At 40.1% G+C, this 21,210-nt stretch overlaps 1 protein-coding gene across 3 annotated transcripts in view; it reads right to left on the bottom strand.

Moving 5' to 3' along the window:
- The window catches only part of cdh4 (cadherin 4, type 1, R-cadherin (retinal)), a 651,213-nt gene that overhangs the window by 378,741 nt on the left and 251,262 nt on the right, over window positions 1-21,210 (bottom strand). Inside the window, exon 1 of one of the 3 annotated variants that reach the window (XM_061923835.2) lies at window positions 10,489-10,844. The exons of the other annotated variants lie outside the window; for them this stretch is intronic. The gene's annotated coding sequence lies outside the window, so the exon portion shown is untranslated. Of the gene's footprint in view, window positions 1-10,488; window positions 10,845-21,210 lie in introns of those variants that run through there. 3 annotated transcript variants of the gene reach the window in all.

The following is a 21,210-nucleotide window of genomic DNA, read 5'->3' as shown; positions in this document are numbered from 1 at the left end:
AAAGTTATTTGTAGCATTTTTAAGTGAATGAAAACGTAAACTGTCGCTCGTTTGTGACATCACCACCAGGCGCCAGCAGTCATCAAAACAATTATGGGGGACACCGGACAAATGACTAATTTACCATTGCGATCCTTTGTGTGGAAACACTTGGGATTTTGCAAAGACAGAGTTGTCTTAATACGTCGCTCAGTGATTGTAGGATATGTACCGTATTTTCCAGGCCGTAGGGCGCACCGGATTATAAGAAGCACTGCCAATGAATGAATCTTTTTACATATATAAAGTGCACCGGATTATAGGGCGTATTTTATAATTTATTTTTTCTAAATTGTCAAAAATTTGTCAAAATGTTGCATGGATTATGTTTTACAGATCATCTTCGAGCCGTTTTTTGACGGGCCGTTTTGTGGGCGGTCTTATTTACGTGGCTCACCTTCGGCAGTGTCTTCTCCCCGTCATCTTTGTTGTAGCGTGCAAGGACGGGAGTGGAAGAAGTGTCAAAAGATGGAGCTAACTGTTTTAATGACATTCAGACTTTTTACTTAAATCAACAACGGAGCAGCATCTCCTCGTCCGGAAACAACCACACCGGAAAAAATGTCAGACCGGAACTCTAATAACTAAAGTTCCTTGGGTGAATAATATAAACTCACTATACCGGTATGTTTTAGCACTTTCATGGCGAGTTTACAGACAGAGATAAGTAAGAACTTTACACTACTTTATATTAGAAATGGCACTAAAACATTTACTACTAAAATATTTGATAGATTTCGGGCCAGTTGCATTTCTTCTTTGCTTTTTATATTCCGGGATATAAAAATAAAAATGCCGCACTTTGGACACCCCTGGTTTGGACCAACCTGATTTCACAAGCTCTCAATGTAAGGCTGTATGTATGAATGAATGAATAGCATAAACGTTTAAGACCTATGTGTCAAAGTCAATCCGGCCCCCGAATGATGATATTTGATTATTATTAGAACCGGCCCGCAGGCCACAGCCGCCTGCTGCTGTTTTGCACGCACCAAAACTCCATCAGTGACGGCGCTAGGATTTTTCAAAATGGGGTCCCAGGGACCCCATCAAGTAATACAAATGGGGTCCCACTTTTTTGTAAGCGTTTTGAAAACACATGATAAATGTATGCATTATCCTGCATTCTTTATTGTGTTTTGGAAAAAGGTTGTCATAAACCATAGGTGCTCATTACGTCGATCGCGAGCTACCGGTCGATCGTGGAGGATGTGTCAGTCGATCACCAGCCAGGCATTAAAAAAATAGTCCTAAAAATGAGCGATCATAAATCTTCACTATGACGTCACTTTCGTCACTTGATTGACATTCACGGCACCCGAGGTTCTTCTGAGATGACGCTGACTGCTGCTGCCAGCTCATTCAATTTACCGACAGGAAGGCGAGAAACACTTTATTTCAACAGACTCTGGCGCCGTACCTGTCGTCAAAACTCCAAAGACCGACTGCACAGTTGCACAATAAAAGCTATGCTTCATCCTGCCTGCGCTAACAAAATAAGAGTCTCAGAAAGCTGGCGTGCACAAGCTAGCAAGCTACGGAGTTTGCCGACAATGTATTTTTGTAAAGTGTATACAGAGGGGTATGGAAGCTGGATAAATAAGATGCCAAAAACCAACCACTTTCATGTGGTATTGGACAGAAAGGAGGACTTTTTTTCTCCTCCATTCGAAAATGCGGACGTTATCAGCACCACTGTCTGATTCCTATCAATGCAAGTCATCAGAATCAGGTAATACACCAACTTATATTCTTGTCTTTATGAAAGAAAGGAATCTATATGTGTTAAACATGATTGTATTATCTTTAAACACCTTTAACTTATTAACAATATTAACTATATGTGTTAAACATGCTTGTATTATCTTTAAACACCTTTAACTTATTACCAATATTAACTATAAGTGTTAAACATGCTTGTATTATCATTAAACACCTTTAACTTGTTAACAATATTAACTATATGTGTTAAACATGCTTGTATTATCTTTAAACACCTTTAACTTAATACCAATATTAACTATAAGTGTTAAACATGCTTGAATTATCTTTAAACACCTTTAACTTATTACCAATATTAACTATAAGTGTTAAACATGCTTGAATTATCTTTAAACACCTTTAACTTGTTAACAATATTAACTATATGTGTTAAACATTCGTGTATTATCATTAAACATCTTTAACTTGTTAACAATATTAACTATATGTGTTAAACATGCTTGCATTATCTTTAAACACCTTTAACTTATTAACAATATTAACTATATGTGTTAAACATGCTTGTATTATCATTAAACACCTTTAATTTATTAACAATATTAACTATATGTGTTAAACATGCTTGCATTATCTTTAAACACCTTTAACTTATTAACAATATTAACTATATGTGTTAAACATGCTTGTATTATCATTAAACACCTTTAACTTGTTAACAAAAACATATATTTCATAAATAAGTAAATATAAATTATATATATGAATGAGGTAGATCCCCACGACTTGATCAATTGAAAAGTAGCTCGCCTGCAGAAAAAGTGTGAGCACCCCTGCGTTACTTAATTCATGAAAAAAAATTATACAAAATAAAATATTTGTTTATGCATATGTAAATGTATCCAGTTACAAACATTCATTCACTTTCTTCTTTCCTTCATGGATCTAAACTTTAACGCTGCCGGGGTTTTTTTTTCTACATTTTTATTGTAATATTTTCAGAATGTGTTTGTTCTATTTTTGGCCAAAGTAAGACAAAGAAAACAATCTGAAGTTTATTTTTTTAGTTTTAATGCCATGATTTTAATAGTCCGCCCCGCGCGTGCACAGATTTTTCCTCCAGGCGGCCCCTGAGCTAAAATGAGTTGGACACCCCTGTTTTAAGACAATGTATTGAGGGAGGGTGGGCGAGGGGGTATGTTGTACTAAGTGGTGGTCGGGAGTGTTGGAAATACTAAGCGGAGCTTTGCACCCTCTGCTTCTTACTGCTCGTAATGTCCCATAATGTAGGTATAATTAGACCCAGGAAATGGTGTATCATTAGTCCCAGCTAGGGTGTTAAAATAAAGTGTGAATTAATTGGTCAGGAATATAATATACCATGGCTGAAATAATAAAGCTAGGTGATTAAAGGAGCAGACAGCATACAACTGGAATTTATGTTTAAGCAGCTTATTGCAAAATCCAACAGGTGAGCATCTAGAAATGCACATTATACTGAGTCTCACCTGTCCTGAAGCAAGTGGATTATTTAAGTTCTTCTGTTTTTTTGTTATTTTTTTAAGATGAGGGAGATTTAAAATATTTAAAAATGTCCCAGACATCGCTAATTATTTCCTTTTTTTTTTTAGTTTGTCTTTATAGTTTAATGAGAACATTCGCCACAAAGCACAAAGCAGTTCAAGTTAAGGTTCCTTCTGCTGCTGGGTTGTACACATTAAAGCTTTTAAGCAGGGATATTCAATTACAACATTTTGAGGGCCACATTTAGAGAAAGCTAGGGATCGGGGGGCCGAACTTCCCTTTACTATTAGTCGTATTTCGTATAAATTCCAGTGTTTTCTACAGTAGAAATTTAATTTTGGTCTATTTATATTGTCAGTTTCAATAGGAAAGAGGTTGATATGGCCCCATTCCTGGGTGGAAGGTGGGGTGTTAATTATTTTGCAATTCGGTCTACTGACAACTTACGCTTTGGTCAAAGTTTGAAATGCCAAAAAACACTGTGGAGGGGGGCGTGGCCTGCGGGCCTGCCGCGAAACGGGGTGTGTCAGGACCGGCCTCGAAGACTGCGACAGGTGCGTAGATGGCCCAGGTGGGCCTTGTTATCTTATCACCTGTCGCCTTTATTAGCAGCAGCCGTGATGAGACGAGTATTTGGAGTCGTAGGTGCTGCAGAGACACGCAGACGGAGAGAAAGACACTTAGCTGAAAAGCAAAAGACTTTGCACCATTTAAAGTTAAAGTTAAAGTACGAATGATTGTCACACACACACTCTCAAAACAGCAGCTTGCAATTTGGGACATGCTCTCCCTGAGAGAGCATGTGGAGGTTGAGGTGGGCGGGGTAGGGTGTAGCGGGGGTGTATATTGTAGCGTCCTGGAAGAGTTAGTGCTGCAAGGGATTCTGGGTATTAGTTCTGTTGTGTTTATGTTGTGTTACGGTGCGGATGTTCTCCCGAAATGTGTTTGTCATTCTTGTTTGGTGTGGGTTCACAGTGTGGCGCGTATTTGTAACAGTGTTAAAGTTGTTTATACGGCCACCCTCAGTTTGACCTGTATGGCTGTTGACTAAGTAGGAATTGCATTCACTTGTGTGTGTGAAAAGCCTTAGATATTATGTGATTGGGCCGGCACGCAAAGGCAGTGCCTTTAAGGTTTATCGGCGCTCTGTTCTTCTTCCTACGTCCGTGTACCGTGTTTTAAAAAGTCATAAATTTTACTTTTTGAAACCGATACCGATAATTACCGATATTACATTTTAAAGCATTTAGCCCGATATCATCAGACATCTCTAAATATAACTAAAACAATTCATACCTACCAAACCGTACTATGAGCCGCTACTAAACTCAGGGGTTGGTATGGTGTCATTCCCAGACCAGATTTGGACTCCGGGTCGCCAATTGAATAGCACTACTTTAAAGTGATACCGGATTTAGCAAATGTTTTGCCAGCAAAAAAAGCCAAAACACAGAGGCAATATGACGTTGTATTCTACTTCAACATGAAGTCCAGTGGGTGAAAACGCACTTACGGCCATTAAGCCGGGTCTTCAGTGCCTTGACAACAAACGTGTCCGCCTTTGTGGTGAAAGGCTGCAGCTAAGCGTTTGCATTCAGCTGGGACGGCGGGTCCGAGCTCAAATCAAGTAGCTGTCAGCACTTTTATTTTTTTGCGAGAAAGACATGCATTGTCTCAATAAATGCCCCGGGACGCTCGCGAGCCTCCCACGAAGTAAACAAGTGGTGCATCACCGGTCATCTGCACAGCGTTCTTTGAGCACGAGATGATCATTTGGAAATGGAAAGTGGCAAACTAAGAGCCCCGCACTGGAGACAGCCTGCTATTTTCATGCTTGTTTGCTTCGTTCTTTTTCCCGCTACGTCTTCGCACATACCTTTGCACAAACCATCTGCCACACAGGTCCTTTGTGACTTTACTTCAAGAACTCTTAGTGGCTGGATCCATTCACTCAGGATAGGCGGCAGAAAAAAACAAAAAAAACAGCTTTAATTGGCTTTGCAGGGGGAAAGAAGCGGAGGAAGCCTTATACTCAGTCGCAATTTGGAGAGAAAAATAAAGCCCGACTCTTACTTCACCTGGCACCTTGTTCCATTCAATTCACTCACCAGCTGGTCTTTTGTTTTTTCTTAACCATTTCAAACTACGGGCATGGGGGAAGACGCGGCACTTTTAGGTGCTCTTTCACATCCAAATGTCACACAAAAAAACCACACAATTGTAAGGCTACACAAGTACAACATGCATCTTTCCATGGAATACGTGTGTTATTTTCATATTTTGTACAGCACTTTCTGTTTGCCGTTTGCCTGTGTTTAAAAAGTCATTTATAAACTAGTAGAGGCAATTCCTGAAGGAATTGCGTGTGAATGCTCCAATGCTGAGGTTGAACTGAAATCCTGGAATTTTTTTTTTTAGAATTGTTGAGGTAGAGCACACAATTCCTGAACAGGCTGAATATTTTGAAGTTGGAACAGTTTGAATCCGATGAAAAATGCGGGAGTTGAGGAACTTTGAAGAATGTCCCATTAATTTAAATGGGAATTTCCCCCCAAAAATTGGAAATTTCAGGAAAAGCGGGAATTTTTTTTTTTTTAAATGGTAAAAAAAAAATGTGAATGGTCTGAATGAGTTGGAATGGTTGGTGTTGACATTTTACAAATCGGTCGAGAAATGTTGAAGTAGTAACATGTTGAATTGAGAAATGGTACTACGGAATTCCTGAAATTTCGGGAAAATCGGAAATGTTTCTAGTTCTTAAACCAACTTGTTTTTTTGTCCTGACTAAGAAAAATGTTTTGACGGTGGAACAGTTGAAATTGGATGAACAAAGGAAAAGGAGTCGTCAAACAAAAGACAGGAATTCCTGGAAATGTGTTGAATGTGGAAAAATGGTAGTTTGAATGTCTAAGATTAGTTGAATGTGTTGAAGGTGGAATAGTTGGAATTGGATACAAAATGTGGGAATTGTGGAACTTTGAAAAATGTCCCATTCATTTCAATGGGAATTTCATGGAAATTTGGGAATTTCGAGAAAAGCTGAATTTTTGGGGAACATGTTAAAATACTTGAGTGTTCTGAATGAGTTGAAATGGTTGGTGTTGAAATTTTTCAAATCGGTCGAGAAATGTTGAAGTAGTAACATGTTGAATTGAGAAATGGTACTACGGAATTCCTGAGATTTCGGGAAAATCGAAAATGTTTCTAGTTCTTAAACCAACCTTTTTTTCTGTCCTGACTAAGAAAAATGTTTTGACGATGGAACAGTAGAATTTGGATGAAAAAAGGAAAAGGAGTCGTCAAACAAAAGACAGGAATTCCTGGAAATGTGTTGAACGTGGAAAAATGATAGTTTCAATGTCTAGGATTAATTGAATGTGTTGAAGATGGAATAGTTTGAATTGGATGAAAAATGTGGGAATTGTGGAATTTTGAAAAATGTCCCATTCATTTCAATGGGAATTTCTTGGAAATTTGGGAATTTCGGGAGAATCTGAATTTTTGGGGAACATGTTAAAAGACTTGAGTGTTCTGAATGAGTTGAAATGGTTGGTGTTGAAGTTTTTCAAATCGGTCGAGAAATATTGAAGAAGTAACATGTTGAATTGAGAAATGGTATTACGGTATTCCTGAAATTTTGGGAAAACCGGGAATGTTTCTAGTTCCTAAACCAACTTTGTTTTTTGGTCCTGACTAAACAAAATGTATGGACGGTGGAACAGTTGAAATTGAATGAACAAAGGAAAAGGAGTCGTCAAACAAAAGACAGGAATTCCTGGAAATGTGTTGAACGTGGAAAAATGATAGTTTGAATGGCTAGGATTAGTTGAATGTGTTGAAGGTGGAATAGTTTGAATTGGATGAAAAATGTGGGAATTGTGGAACTTTGAAAAATGTCCCATTCATTTCAATGGGAATTTCTTAGAAATTTGGGAATTTCGGGAACATCTGAATTTTTGGGGAACATGTTAAAAGACTTGAGTGTTCTGAATGAGTTGAAATGGTTGGTGTTGAAATTTGTCAAATCGGTCAAGGAATGTTGAAGTAGTAACATGTTGAATTGAGAAATGGTACTACGAAATTCCTGAAATTTCGGGAAAATCAGAAATGTTTCTGGTTCTTAAACCAACTTTTTTTGTCCTGACTAAGAAAAATGTTTTGACGGTGGAACAGTTGAAATTGGATGAACAAAGGAAAAGGAGTCGTCAAACAAAAGACAGGAATTCCTGGAAATCTGTTGAATGTGGAAAAATGGTAGTTTGAATGTCTAGGATTAGTTGAATGTGTTGAAGGTGGAATAGTTTGAATTGGATGAGAAATGTGGGAATTGTGGAACTTTGAAAAATGTCCAATTCATTTCAATGGGAATTTCTTGGAAATTTGGGAATTTCGGGAAAATCTGAATTTTTGGGGAACATGTTAAAGGACTTGAGTGTTCTGAATGGTTTGAAATGGTTGGTGTTGAAATTTTTCAAATCGGTCGAGAAATATTGAAGTAGTAACATGTTGAATTGAGAAATGGTACTACGGAATTCCTGAAATTTCGGGAAAAACGGGAATGTTTCTAGTTCCTAAACCAACTTGTTTTTTTGTCCTGACTAAGAAAAATGTTTTGATGGTGGAACAGTTGAAATTGGATGAACAAAGGAAAATGAGTAGTCAAACAAAAAAGGTTGGAAAAAGGGTAAGACAAAAAACAGGAATTCCTGGAAATGTGTTGAACGTGGAAAAATGGTAGTTTGAATGTTTAGGATTAGTTGAATGTGTTGAAGGTGTTGAAGACATGTATGTCCACTTCATATGTAAATACATATGTTTTCCTTTGTTTGCTTAGTTTTGCAGTACCCTATTTTCCGTACTATGAGCTGCTACATTTTTCCAATGCTTTGAACCCTGCGGCGCTTAAAACAGTGTGGCTAATTTATGGATGTTTCTTTGCTAACATCCATAATGTTTTGTATTCAACAAATAGTTTTCATATTAGACCGACAGAGACACTTAAAAGGTGTGTTATTGTATGTGCTACAGCGCCATCTTTTAGACGCGTTTGCTCTGTGTAGGTGTTGCGGGCTGAAAATGTACTTCCACTTTCGTGTTTTGAACCGGAAGTATAACCGTCCATTATGTTGCTTTTCAAAATAATTATTTATTCATCACTTCAAGTAACGTTTGTAAGTATTACAATATAACTAAAACAATTCATACATACCAAACCGTCCCATGTCTGATGTCTGTAGGAGTGCTTAATGCATATTTTTACATCGTAATGTAATCAAGCAAGCTTCATGAGGATTAGCGAAAATGCTAACATGTCTACAAGTGCCTGTAGTAGACTCCCAAAATGCAACACGGAACGACACAGGAAGTCCTTCATACCAACAACCATCAGACTGTATAATGCATATGTTCCTTTTTGACTGTACTTAAATATATACTAAGCGGTATTTATATTATTCACAAGTGAATAATGCTGTATAGTAGACTGTATTTATATTATTCACATGTGAATAATGCTGTATAATAGACTGTATTTATATTATTCACATGTGAATAATGCTGTATAATAGACTGTATTTATATTATTCACAAGTGAATAATGCTGTATAATAGACTGTATTTATATTATTCACATGTGAATAATGCTGTATAATAGACTGTATTTATATTATTCACATGTTAACAATGCTGTATAATAGACTGTATTTATATTATTCACATGTGAATAATGCTGTATAGTAGAATGTATTTATTATATTCACATGTGAATAATGCTCTATAATAGACTGTATTTATATTATTCACATGTACAAAATACCTAAGTGTTTATTGTTTATTGTGAGCGAACTGTGGTGCTGAATTTTCCCCAGGGTTTAATAAAGTACTTTCTATTCAATCTATCCATTAAAATGAATTATTTCTGTGTCGTTTCAGTTTTGTAAACTCACCAAAATGTCAACATGCAGGTATTGAGTCTGTTTAGCTGAACAGCCTATGCAGCTAGTGGGTCCATGACGATGACTTCTGTTTTGTTTGATCAGCCGTTTTACTGCCGTGTCACACGCACCGTTTAGAAACAATTAAGGTATGTAAATAAACATTTACAAAATATTTGGCACCAGTATATATCGGCTAATAGATGTGTTTGTTTTTTTTCGTTGTTCTAACATTCGGTGGGTGCGGCTTGAATGGAACATATGATAACTCTAATTGTTGTTTTTTTTCTATCTTTGATTTAAAGCAGTGTTTAAATATTGCTAAACTAAAATCCAACATTCAGGGAGGGCAAGGAAATAAACAATGGATATACAAAGTGCAGACTGCGTTACCTTGTAGTAATAAAATAAACAGCAGCAATTTAAAAATACAACAAAATGATATAAAGTAATAATAATAATTAGTTTTAGCCTTATAAACACAACACGTGTCATAGCTAATTATGTAAATTATATGGCAACATCATTTTGACACCGCCCTGATGCGAGGCTTACTTACATATTGTGCAGCACAGACACAATTACAACAGCAAGGTTCAAATTGTGCGACCAAGTGTCTCAAGCGGCAATAACGGGCATTTCAAACATGCAAATGTGATAAAACACATTCCGTTAATTAGTATGCAGGGTTCTCACACATCTTTAACAACAGTCATTGCAGGAAATGTGAGAAAATGTATTTATTAACAAAGCAAAGGTGATAAAGAAGAAAGTTGTGGTTCCTTTTACTGGATGACAAACCACTTCCTGTTGTAGGAACTGAGGAGTTTATGCGTTTGCTGGAACATTTAGAGCATCGCTGTCAGTTTTTAAGTCCACATTTTATTTCCGATTCGGCTATACCACTAAAGTACAAAAAAGAGTGCATTTAAAAAGCATTGCCATTCTACATTTTGCAACAAATATCTAGATGACAGGTGTCAAACTCAAGGCCCGGGGGGCCAGATCTGCTTGGCATTCGGCATCAAGGGTTGGAATTGGGGGTTGAATCACCAAAATGATTCCCGAGCGCAGGCACCGCTGCTGCTCACTGCTCCCCTCACCTCCCAGGGGGTGGAACAAGGGAATGGGTCAAATGCAGAGGGTAATTACACCACACATAGTGTGTGTTACTTGAACTTTTTAAGGCAATAAACCAGAACAAATCCTGAATGAAAATGCACCTGGTCCTCATTCAAGCACCACAAGTCTACTTATTGAAATGCGGACGTACCTCGGTAAGCCAACTTATTCCTCTTTCAGACCAAACTCGGCAGCCTTCCCGGCAGTCACGGCAACTAAAACTCTCTGAACACCTTCAACAAGTGTGGCCAGCGAGAGGCTCTCCACCACAGCCCCCATTATTCTCCTTTAAAGGAGGAACAGACTGACCTACCCCGCCTTAAGAGGGTAGGTACTGTTTTCTAGGGTACATTTTACAGGGGGACATGTTTGTGTGTTAAGTTAAGCAGTTTTTAAGGGGCTTTTGAAATGAAGTTGGTATGGTATGGTATGGTTTCCCGCAGATTGGCAAGATATTTGTGGGTCTGGTGTGAGCGTGGCCAATATTATGTCATCGTATAATTTTGATAATTGGCTATTATAGAAATATTTTGGTACCGATACCAAAGTTATTTTGATACTTTTCGGTACGTTTCTAAATAAAAGGGACCACAAAAAATGGCATTATTGGCTTTATCTTAACAAAACATTAAATTTATGTTTCTTATTGCAATTTAGTCCTTAAATAAAATAGTGAAATCTAATCACCTGCCAGCTGTGTCTCGCCGTCAGCACTGCCACGCCCCCTTCTGATGGTACTCTGTCTTCAGCACCATGGACAGAGGCGGTGACCTTTGCTCCTGCAGGCAGCGCTGGCAACATCTCCCTCCACTCATATGTTTCTTATTGCACGTTTGTCCTTAAATAAAATTGTGAACATTACAAGACAACTTGTCTTTTATTAGTAAGTAAGCAAACAAAGGCTCCTAATTTAGTCTGCTGACATATGCAGTAACATATTGTGTCGTTTTCCATTCTATTATTTTGTCAAAATTATTAAGGACAAGTGGTAGAAAATGCATCGGGATTCGGCGTCAAATTGTAAATAAACGCCATCGGTGGATCTACACCTAACATCCACTGTAATGATACCAGTTAGAGGAGCGTATGTACTCGATACTACTATGATGAGGTTGATATTTTTTGGTATCACATCATCTTCTTTCGTTTAAAAAAAATATATATTATGTTTATAAACTCAGGAAATATGTCCCTGGACACATGAGGACTTTGAATATGACCAATGTATGATCCTGGAACGACTTGGTATCGGATTGATACCCCAATTTGTGCTATCATCCAAAACTAATGTAAAGTATCAAACAACAGAAGAATAAATGATTATTAAATTTTAACAGAAATGTAGATAGAACATGTTAAAAGAGAAAGTAAGCAGATATTAACAGTAAATGAACAAGTAGATTAATAATTAATTTGCTACCACTTGTCCTTAATAATGTTGACAAAATAATCGAATGATAAATGACACAATATGTTACTGCATATGCCAGCAGACTAAATTAGGAGCCTTTGTTTGCTTACTTACTACTAAAAGACAAGTAGTCTTGTATGTTCACTATTTTATTTAAGGACAAACTTGCAATAAGAAACATATGTGTGAAGGGAGATGTTGCCAGCGATGCCTGCAGGAGCAAAATTCACTGCCTCTGTCCATGGTGCTGAAGACAGAGCACCATCAGACGGGGGCGTGGCAGTGCTGACGGCGAGACACAGCTGGCAGGGGATTAGATTTCACAGGTGGTACGTGGTAATCTAATCATCTGTTGTCTTAAACAGTAAGCGGCGGGAGCAGGAGGAGGGAGAGGATACGGGCGGGACTGAAAAGTCACGTTCTGCGCCTGGCTCCTGTGAAGTGTCTGTCAGTGCGACCGCTAGGAAGCGACTTCCACACTATGTTTAATGTACCGTAAGATTTTTTGTTAAAATAAAGCCAACAATGCAATTTTTTGTGGTCCACTTTATTGAGAAAATTATCAAAAAGTAATTTTTGATCAAAATATTGGCATCGGGACAACACTAATGTATATTTACCAGGAATGTCTTTATCCCTAAGTGCATTTTTTAAAAATGTGTCCACAAAAAGCCCTTCATGCGCTCACCGAGGTGCGCCATATGCGAGCGGGGGTACTCATGATTATGAATGATTACGGGTGCCTTTGGAAAGAGTCAGTCAGCCATCATACAGCAGCCTTATCAAACAGCACACGCGTCATCCGGCGTGCCGCGGGCAAGACAGAGTTAAGGTGGTTTCCAATTGCAGCTGATGGGCTTGAACAATTTGCACGGATGGCAGAAAAAAAACAAAAAAAACATAATCAATCCGGAGATTATAGATAAGGGCACTAAAACCAGCCAAGCACAGCATTTTCTCTTATCGCAATTACACCTTGCCCTCCAGCCTCAGGTAGAGCCAATTAAGCTCTGAGAGGATGAGCAGGCAGCCACTTCACATCGAGAAGGCCGACAAGATGACTGGAAAACACACCTCAGCACTGCAGCAGGCGGTGAAAAACAGAAGAAAAGGACCGGTACACACAGGCGGGAAGCACTTGTTTTCCACTGTAGGTACCGTAAAGCGTATAATCGATGTTTATATTTTGCTTAAACCACAGCTATTGATCGTCGGGGAATGACGGATAGTCGCTGGTGAGTGATGAGCAGTTTACGACGGGCTGCATAAACGGTCCAAGGGCTCGCAGACCTTGCCCGAACATTTCCTCTCCCGTCACTTTAAATCCATTCATTACTTTCATGTCCTTCTTCCGGCCTTTCATTGTGAAATATCACGTAATGTGACGACTCAGCAGCACATAAGTAGATATGGAGGGGAGAGTGTTTTAACGTGGATTATAAAGTCGTGGATGAGGAGAAAGCCAAGGCTTTTCTTCCTTTTGTCAATCTGTATTCTTAGGAGAATCCCACACTGTGGACTTTACGGCAGGGGTGTCAAACGTACGGCCCTGAGGGCCGGATCAGGCCCGTGAACAGGTTTTATCCGGCCCGCTGGATGGGTTTGCTTAGTCCATCAATCCATTTACCGTGAATTGATTAACGTGGACCCCGACTTAAAAGCCTACTGAAATGCGATTTTCTTATTTAAACGGGGATAGCAGGTCCATTCTATGTGTCATACTTGATCATTTCGCGATATTGCCATATTTTTGCTGAAATGATTTAGTAGAGAACATCCACGATAAAGTTTGCAACTTTTGGTTGCTGATAAAAAAGCCTTGCCTATACCGGAAGTAGCAGACGAGTAGCGTGACGTCACAGGTTGTGGAGCTCCTCACATCTGCACATTGTTTACAATCATGGCCACCAGCAGCGAGAGCGATTCAGACCGAGAAAGCGACGATTTCCCCATTCATTTGAGCGAGGATGAAAGATTCGTGGATGAGGAAAGTGAGAGTGAAGGACTCGAGGGCAGTGGGAGCGATTCAGATAGGGAAGATGCTGTGAGAGGCGGGTGGGACCTGATATTCAGCTGGGAATGACTAAAACAGTAAATAAACACAAGACATATATATACTCTATTAGCCACAACACAACCAGGCTTATATTTAATATGCCACAAATTAATCCCGCATAACAAACACCTCCCCCCTCCCGTCCAAATAACCCGCCAATACAACTCAAGCACCTGCACAACACACTCAATCCCACAGCCCAAAGTACCGTTCACCTCCCCAAAGTTCATACAGCGCATATATTTCCCCAAAGTCCCCAAAGTTACGTACGTGACATGCACATTGCGGCACGCACGTACGGGCAAGCGATCAAATGTTTGGAAGCTGCAGCTGCATGTGTACTCACGGTACCGCGTCTGCGCATCCAACTCAAAGTCCTCCTGGTAAGGATCTTTGTTGTCCCAGTTCTCCACAGGCCAATGGTAAAGCTTGACTGTCATCTTCCGGGAATGTAAACAATGAAACACCGGCTGTGTTTGTGTTGATGCAGTCGGCCGCAATACACCGCTTCCCACCTACAGCTGTACACTGCTGCTGGAATTTTAATTTTCCTGAGGGAACTCTCCTGAAGGAATCAATAAAGTACTATCTATCCATCTATCTATCTATCTATCTATCTATCTATCTATCTATCTATCTATCTATCTATCTATCTATCTATCTATCTATCTATCTATCTATCTATCTATCTATCTATCTATCTATCTATCTATATATCTACCTATCTATCTATCCATCTATATACTACATATATAACATACTGTCATTTGATTTTGATATAATTTTTGTATCTTGATAGATTGAAAATTAACACCAGTGAGTTGACTGATGAACATTATCACATAATATATTCCGAAAATATAAATAACGACAAATAAAGTATATATACTATTAACCGCAACAGGTAATTGTAAAAAAACAACAAAACAACAACATTATGATTTGTACAATTTCAGAATGTGCTTGATCTATTTTTAAACAAAGAAAACAATCTTTATTTTTAAGTTATCGAGCCGTGATTTTACCAATCCGACCCACTTGGGAGTAGATTTTTCTCCATGTGGCCCCCGATCTAAAATTAGTTTGACACCCCTGCTTTACGGTATCTGAATCAACAATTAGTGACTTTAAATAAAGCAATAACTGAGTCAATCAGGTAGGGTTGGGTACCGTTCACATTTCAACCAATACGGTCCCAATTCCCGCTACATGGGAATCGATACCGGTACTCAACGTTTTTTTGGTAGTTTTGGGTGTACTAATAAATATTAATTGTTTTTATAGTAAAATCTTATTTTTTATTCCAACATTTAAAAATGACCTGATTATGATAGCTGCTAGCCTGTTTTTATCTTGTTTTATTATCATCATATTAGAATTTGCAAGTATGACATTGGGTTGCAATTAGTTGCAAGTCCACGATGTTAAATTGCAGTAGTTTATAGTTAATAGTGTTTGTTTTTGTTTCTCCATAACAGTCTTAATACTGTAAGAGTTGTACTTATTAGGGGCTGTTTGATTGTAATGTGCATGTTAGTTGTAGTTTCATTAACACATTTGGAGGTGTTGAAATGGCCATGTACAATTGCTAATGCTAATCAGTTGCATGTCAATTGCAAAGACAATGTATATTAGTATCAAGCTAGTGCATTTTCAGAAAAGTGGAGCTTTACCATACTTACATTGGATTGTTGTTTGAGTCAATTTGTTTGTTAGCATTGAAAATTGCAACATTGCGTAGGAGGTAGTTTGGCTGAGTGCGCTCTCAGTGCTGCTGGAGTGAAGTGCAAAGAGCTGCCTGAGTCGGCAACCGAGCGTGATGTCACAAGCATCCAAGGTACTGTAATACTATATATATATATATATATATATATATTTTTTATATATATATATATATATATATATATATATGTATATTTAAAGGTTGCTTTTTTAAATATAACAATAGAAAACAATCTTCAATATAAATACAAGAACAACATTATGCTTCCAAGTACAGTAATTCAAAGAAAGTCATTGCAAGAAAAATGTAGTCTTTGTGCAGACCGGGTTATGATAGCAGAGAACATTATTGCTCAGTAACATTATTCCGGTGGGTGCTTCTGTGTTCGAAAAAGGTCAGTGAAGGCACCTTAGGAATGATGTGTGGGAGTGCTGTGTGATTGGTGGAAAACAAGGAAGTGTGCAGAAAAGTAACCTTTTATGGTTTGTTAATAAACCTTCCAGGAAGCACGAGCTTCCCTGTGTCTTTGTCTGGACGCTATAAAGTAAAGTTTAAGTACCAATGATTGTCACACACACACTAGGTTTGGCAAAATGATTCTCTGCATTTGACCCATCACCCTTGATCACCCCCTGGGAGGTGAGGGGAGCAGTGAGCAGCAGCGGTGTCCGAACCCGGGAATCATTTTTGGTGATTTAACCCCCAAATCCAACCCTTGATGCTGAGTGCCAAGCAGGGAGGTAATGGGTCCCATTTTTATAGTCTTTGGTATGACTCGGCCGGGGTTTGAACTCACAACCTACCGATCTCAGGGCGGACACTCTAACCACTAGGCCTACTCAGTCTGGAAATTTAGCATGGACGCCATTGTTTTAAGCTCCGCAATGTTGTATTTGCGGTTAGGATTGTATTTGTCTCATACCCTCTGAAAAAGTCAACCAGATTTTTACGTACTATACTATATGGCCCCATTCATCACGGTTTACCTGACACATGAAACGTGACATTTTTTTTAAATTTTTTTTTAAATTTGAGAGGGGGGTGCACTATCTACTTTAGCCGCCAGATGACAGTTGACTGTTAAATATCCTAAAATGTATTTTTTGGGCAATTCCAACTTTGACCACAGCATCAGTTGCTATGTGGAGTAGCGTTTCAATCATTTTCAGCAGACTGCGTTGTGTGTCAGGCAACATCCACCCAGGGATGGGGGCCATATGAATCCCTTTCTGACTGTAATGCATATTTAAGCAAATTTTTTGGCCGATCAAATTCCTGTTGAAGGGGAACTGCACTATTTTGGGAATTTTAGCCTATCGTTCACAACCATTAAGAGAGACATGACGACGGATGGATTTTGTTTTGATGGATTTTAACTTGTAAATAAAAGTCCGCTTACAGCAGAGCCAATGGGAGGTCCTCTATTCCGCCCATAAAATCCAATAAATAACCATTCAAAAAGCCCCAACAACACCCTATTTACATTTTGTGACTTAAATATTAACCAAGTATTAGTGATATTGTTATTATAAGCGCTAACGGAGACAAACTATTTATAGCGGCAACGTGGTCCCTTTGTTTACATCATCGAATGGTCTGCTGTTTCCTAGCTTCCCTGCTCCTGATCATTAATCATGCATCTCACCTGGAAAGTAGATTGCTGACAATGTAATCCGCCAAGTTGGTACACTTTAACAGCCGTTTAGGACCCGGAAATGGCGAGAACGACACAAAAAGACGCTTGGTCCCACCCCGTTTCTCCGCGAGGATTTAAATGAACAACCGAGCTGTCTGCATCCTGATGACAGCAGACCTTATACAGTAAGTGACATTGTATAATGTTTGTTGGCTCTCATAAAGTCTGAACCACGCATACTTAAAATTATCAAAATGCGTAAAAATTCAATGTTGTCATGAATGCGCCCGTTACTATATTACATACAGTCGTGGTCAAAAGTTTACATACACTTGTAAAGAACATAATGTCATGGCTGTCTTGAGTTTCCAATCATTTCTACAACTTGTATTTGTTTGTGATAGAATGATGTCACACCGCGGTGAGGGATGTCTTGTCCTGGTTTTTTCTGTCTTGTGATTTGCATGTTTTAGTTTGAAAAGTAACTCTCCTCTCGTTTGAGGTCACTTGCCCTTCCTTTGGTATCATCAGTCTGACGTCATCCCGGTTCCCTGATTGTTTCCACCTGTTCCCTATTACCCTCATGTGTTTTATTAGCCCACTCCTCCCTTTGTTCTGTGCCAGATTGTCTCGTTTATTCGTGCTCTCCAGCATCCATGTCCATGTCCATGCCTTGCCTTGCCTTAACTCGTCTCGTGCTTATGTTCCTTGATGCTGAATCCCTTCGTTGCTATTTTGAGTTTTCCTTTCTTCCTCCTCAGCAGAGTGATTTTTTGTTATTTAGTTTATCCAGCCAAAGTGGTGAGTTATCAGTTATTTTTCATTCTTTCCTCAAATTTTCGAGTGACAATTTTTGTTAAACTTTATTAGATTAGATAGTGTAGAATTTTTCATAGCTGTTGTTTCTTCCTCCTGTTGGAGCGTTTTTTTGTTAATACATTTTATAGCATATACAGCGCCAATTATAGTTTGTCTTTGCTTTTGTGTTTTCCTCCGTTCGGAGTGATTTTCGGTTGTTCCTATTTTTTGGAACCTTTTTTGCGGATTAGTTTTTTGGTCAATACAGATATTGTAATTCCTTGACTTTGGAGGTGAAAGGAAGCTGTCAAAAGCTGACAAATGATTGAAGCACATACTTGTTTGTCAGAAAAAAAATTCATGAAATTTGGTTCTTTTATGAATTTATTATGGGTCTACTGAAAATGTGACCAAATCTGCTGAGTCAAAAGTTTACATACAGCAATGTTAATATTTGGTTACATGTCCCTTGGCAAGTTTCACTGCAATAAGGCGCTTTTGGTAGCCATCCACAAGCTTCTGGTTGAATTTTTGACCACTCCTCTTGACAAAATTGGTGCAGTTCAGCTAAATGTGTTGGTTTTCTGACATGGACTTGTTTCTTCAGCATTGACAACACGTTTAAGTCAGGACTTTGGGAAGGCCAATCCAAAACCTTAATTCTAGCCTGATTTAGCCATTCCTTTACCACTTTTGACGTGTGTTTGGGGGTCATTGTCCTGTTGGAACACCCAACTGCGCCCAAGACCCAACCTCCGGGCTGATAATTTTAGGTTGTCCTGAAGAATTTGGAGGTAATCCTCCTTTTTCATTGTCCTATTTACTCTCTGTAAAGCACCAGTTCCATTGGCAGCAAAACAGGCCCAGAGCATAATACTACCACCACCATGCTCGACGGTAGGCCTGGTGTTCCTGGAATAAAATGCCTCACCTTTTCTCTTCCAAACATATTGCTGGGTATTGTGGCCAAACAGCTCAGTTTTTGTTTCATCTGACATCACATGGACAAAGATAAGACCTTCTGGAGGAAAGTTCTGTGGACAATGCTGAAGAAACAAGTCCATGTCAGAAAACCAACACATTTAGCTGAACTGCACCAATTTTGTCAAGAGGAGTGGTCAAAAATTCAACCAGAAGCTTGTGGATGGAGTGAAACTTGCCAAGGGACATATAACCAAATATTAACATTGCTGTATGTACACTTTTAACCACGACGGTATATACTTATATCATGTATATAAAAACTTAATGGAGGTGTTTGGATGTTTATTTAAGGGCTTTATAGGCAGAATTGAGCGGCTCCCATAAGCTCCATTGTAAGCGGACTTTTGATCGCATTTATTTAACATTTAAAATGCATTAAAAAAAAAAAAATCCATCTCTCATGATGATTGTGAACGATAGGCAAAATCCATCCATCCATCTTCTTCCGCTTATCCGAGGTCGGGTCGCGGGGGCAGCAGCCTAAGCAGGGAAGCCCAGACTTCCCTCTCCCCAGCCACTTCGTCCAGCTCCTCCCGGGGGACCCCGAGGCGTTCTCAGGCCAGCCGGGAGACATAGTCTTCCCAACGTGTCCTGGGTCTTCCCCGCGGCCTCCTACCGGTCGGACGTGCCCTAAACACCTCCCTAGGGAGGCGTTCGGGTGGCATCCTGACCAGATGCCCGAACCACCTCATCTGGCTCCTCTCGATGTGGAGGAGCAGCGGCTTTACTTTGAGCTCCTCCCGGATGGCAGAGCTTCTCACCCTATCTCTAAGGGAGAGCCCCGCTACCCGGCGGAGGAAACTCATTTCGGCCGCTTGTACCCGTGATCTTGTCCTTTCGGTCATAACCCAAAGCTCATGACCATAGGTGAGGATGGGAACGTAGATCGACCGGTAAATTGAGAGCTTTGCCTTCCGGCTCAGCTCCTTCTTCACCACAACGGACCGATACAGCGTCCGCATTACTGAAGACGCCGCACCGATCCGCCTGTCGATCTCACGATTCACTCTTCCCTCACTCGTGAACAAGACTCCGAGGTACTTGAACTCCTCCACTTGGGGCAAGATCTCCTCCCCAACCCGGAGATGGCACTCCACCCTTTTCCGGGCGAGAACCATGGACTCGGACTTGGAGGTGCTGATTCTCATCCCAGTCGCTTCGCACTCAGCTGCGAACCGATCCAGTGAGAGCTGAAGATCCTGGCCAGATGAAGCCATCAGGACCACATCATCTGCAAAAAGCAGAGACCTAATCCTGCAGCCACCAAACCAGATCCCCTCAATGCCTTGACTGCGCCTAGAAATTCTGTCCATAAAAGTTATGAACAGAATGGGTGACAAAGGGCAGCCTTGGCGGAGTCCAACCCTCACTGGAAACGTGTCCGACTTACTACCGGCAATGCGGACCAAGCTCTGGCACTGATCATACAGGGAGCGGACTGCCACAATCAGACAGTCCATTAGCCCATACTCTCTAAGCACTCCCCACAGGACTTCCCGAGGGACACGGTCGAATGCATTCTCCAAGTCCACAAAGCACATGTAGACTGGTTGGGAAAACTCCCATGCACCCTCAAGGACCCTGCCGAGAGTATAGAGCTGGTCCACAGTTCCACGACCAGGACGAAAACCACACTGTTCCTCCTGAATCCGAGGTTCGACTATCCGGCGTAGTCTCCTCTCCAGTACACCTGAATAGACCTTACCGGGAAGGCTGAGGAGTGTGATCCCACGATAGTTAGAACACACCCTCCGGTTCCCCTTCTTAAAGAGAGGAACCACCACCCCGGTCTGCCAATCCAGTGATACCGCCCCCGATGTCCACGCGATGCTGCAGAGTCTTGTCAACCAAGACAGCCCCACAGCATCCAGAGCCTTAAGGAACTCCGGGCGGATCTCATCTACCCCCGGAGCCTTGCCACCGAGGAGCTTTTTAACTACCTCAGCAACCTCAGCCCCAGAAATAGGGGAGCCCACCACAGACTCCCCAGGCACTGCTTCCTCATAGGAAGACGTGTTGGTGGGATTGAGGAGGTCTTCGAAGTATTCCCTCCACCGATCCACAACATCCGCAGTCGAGGCAAAATACCCCCCCAAAAAAGTGCAGTTCCCCTTTAAGTATATAGCATCTGGCAGAATATATCAAAACAACATTTGTCTCATAAAACCCGTGGAGCACATTTAGGAAGTCTTTAATAACCGGAGTAGTGGGAGTCGGATACGAACGCAGCGGAAAACATGCATTGGAATGAGTTCAAATGGGACA

This window comes from Nerophis lumbriciformis, linkage group LG28 (genome assembly GCF_033978685.3).
Source record: "Nerophis lumbriciformis linkage group LG28, RoL_Nlum_v2.1, whole genome shotgun sequence".
NCBI lineage: Eukaryota > Metazoa > Chordata > Actinopteri > Syngnathiformes > Syngnathidae > Nerophis > Nerophis lumbriciformis.
Note: the sequence above shows the minus strand (reverse complement) of the source record. Positions and strands in the feature narration are given on the sequence as shown.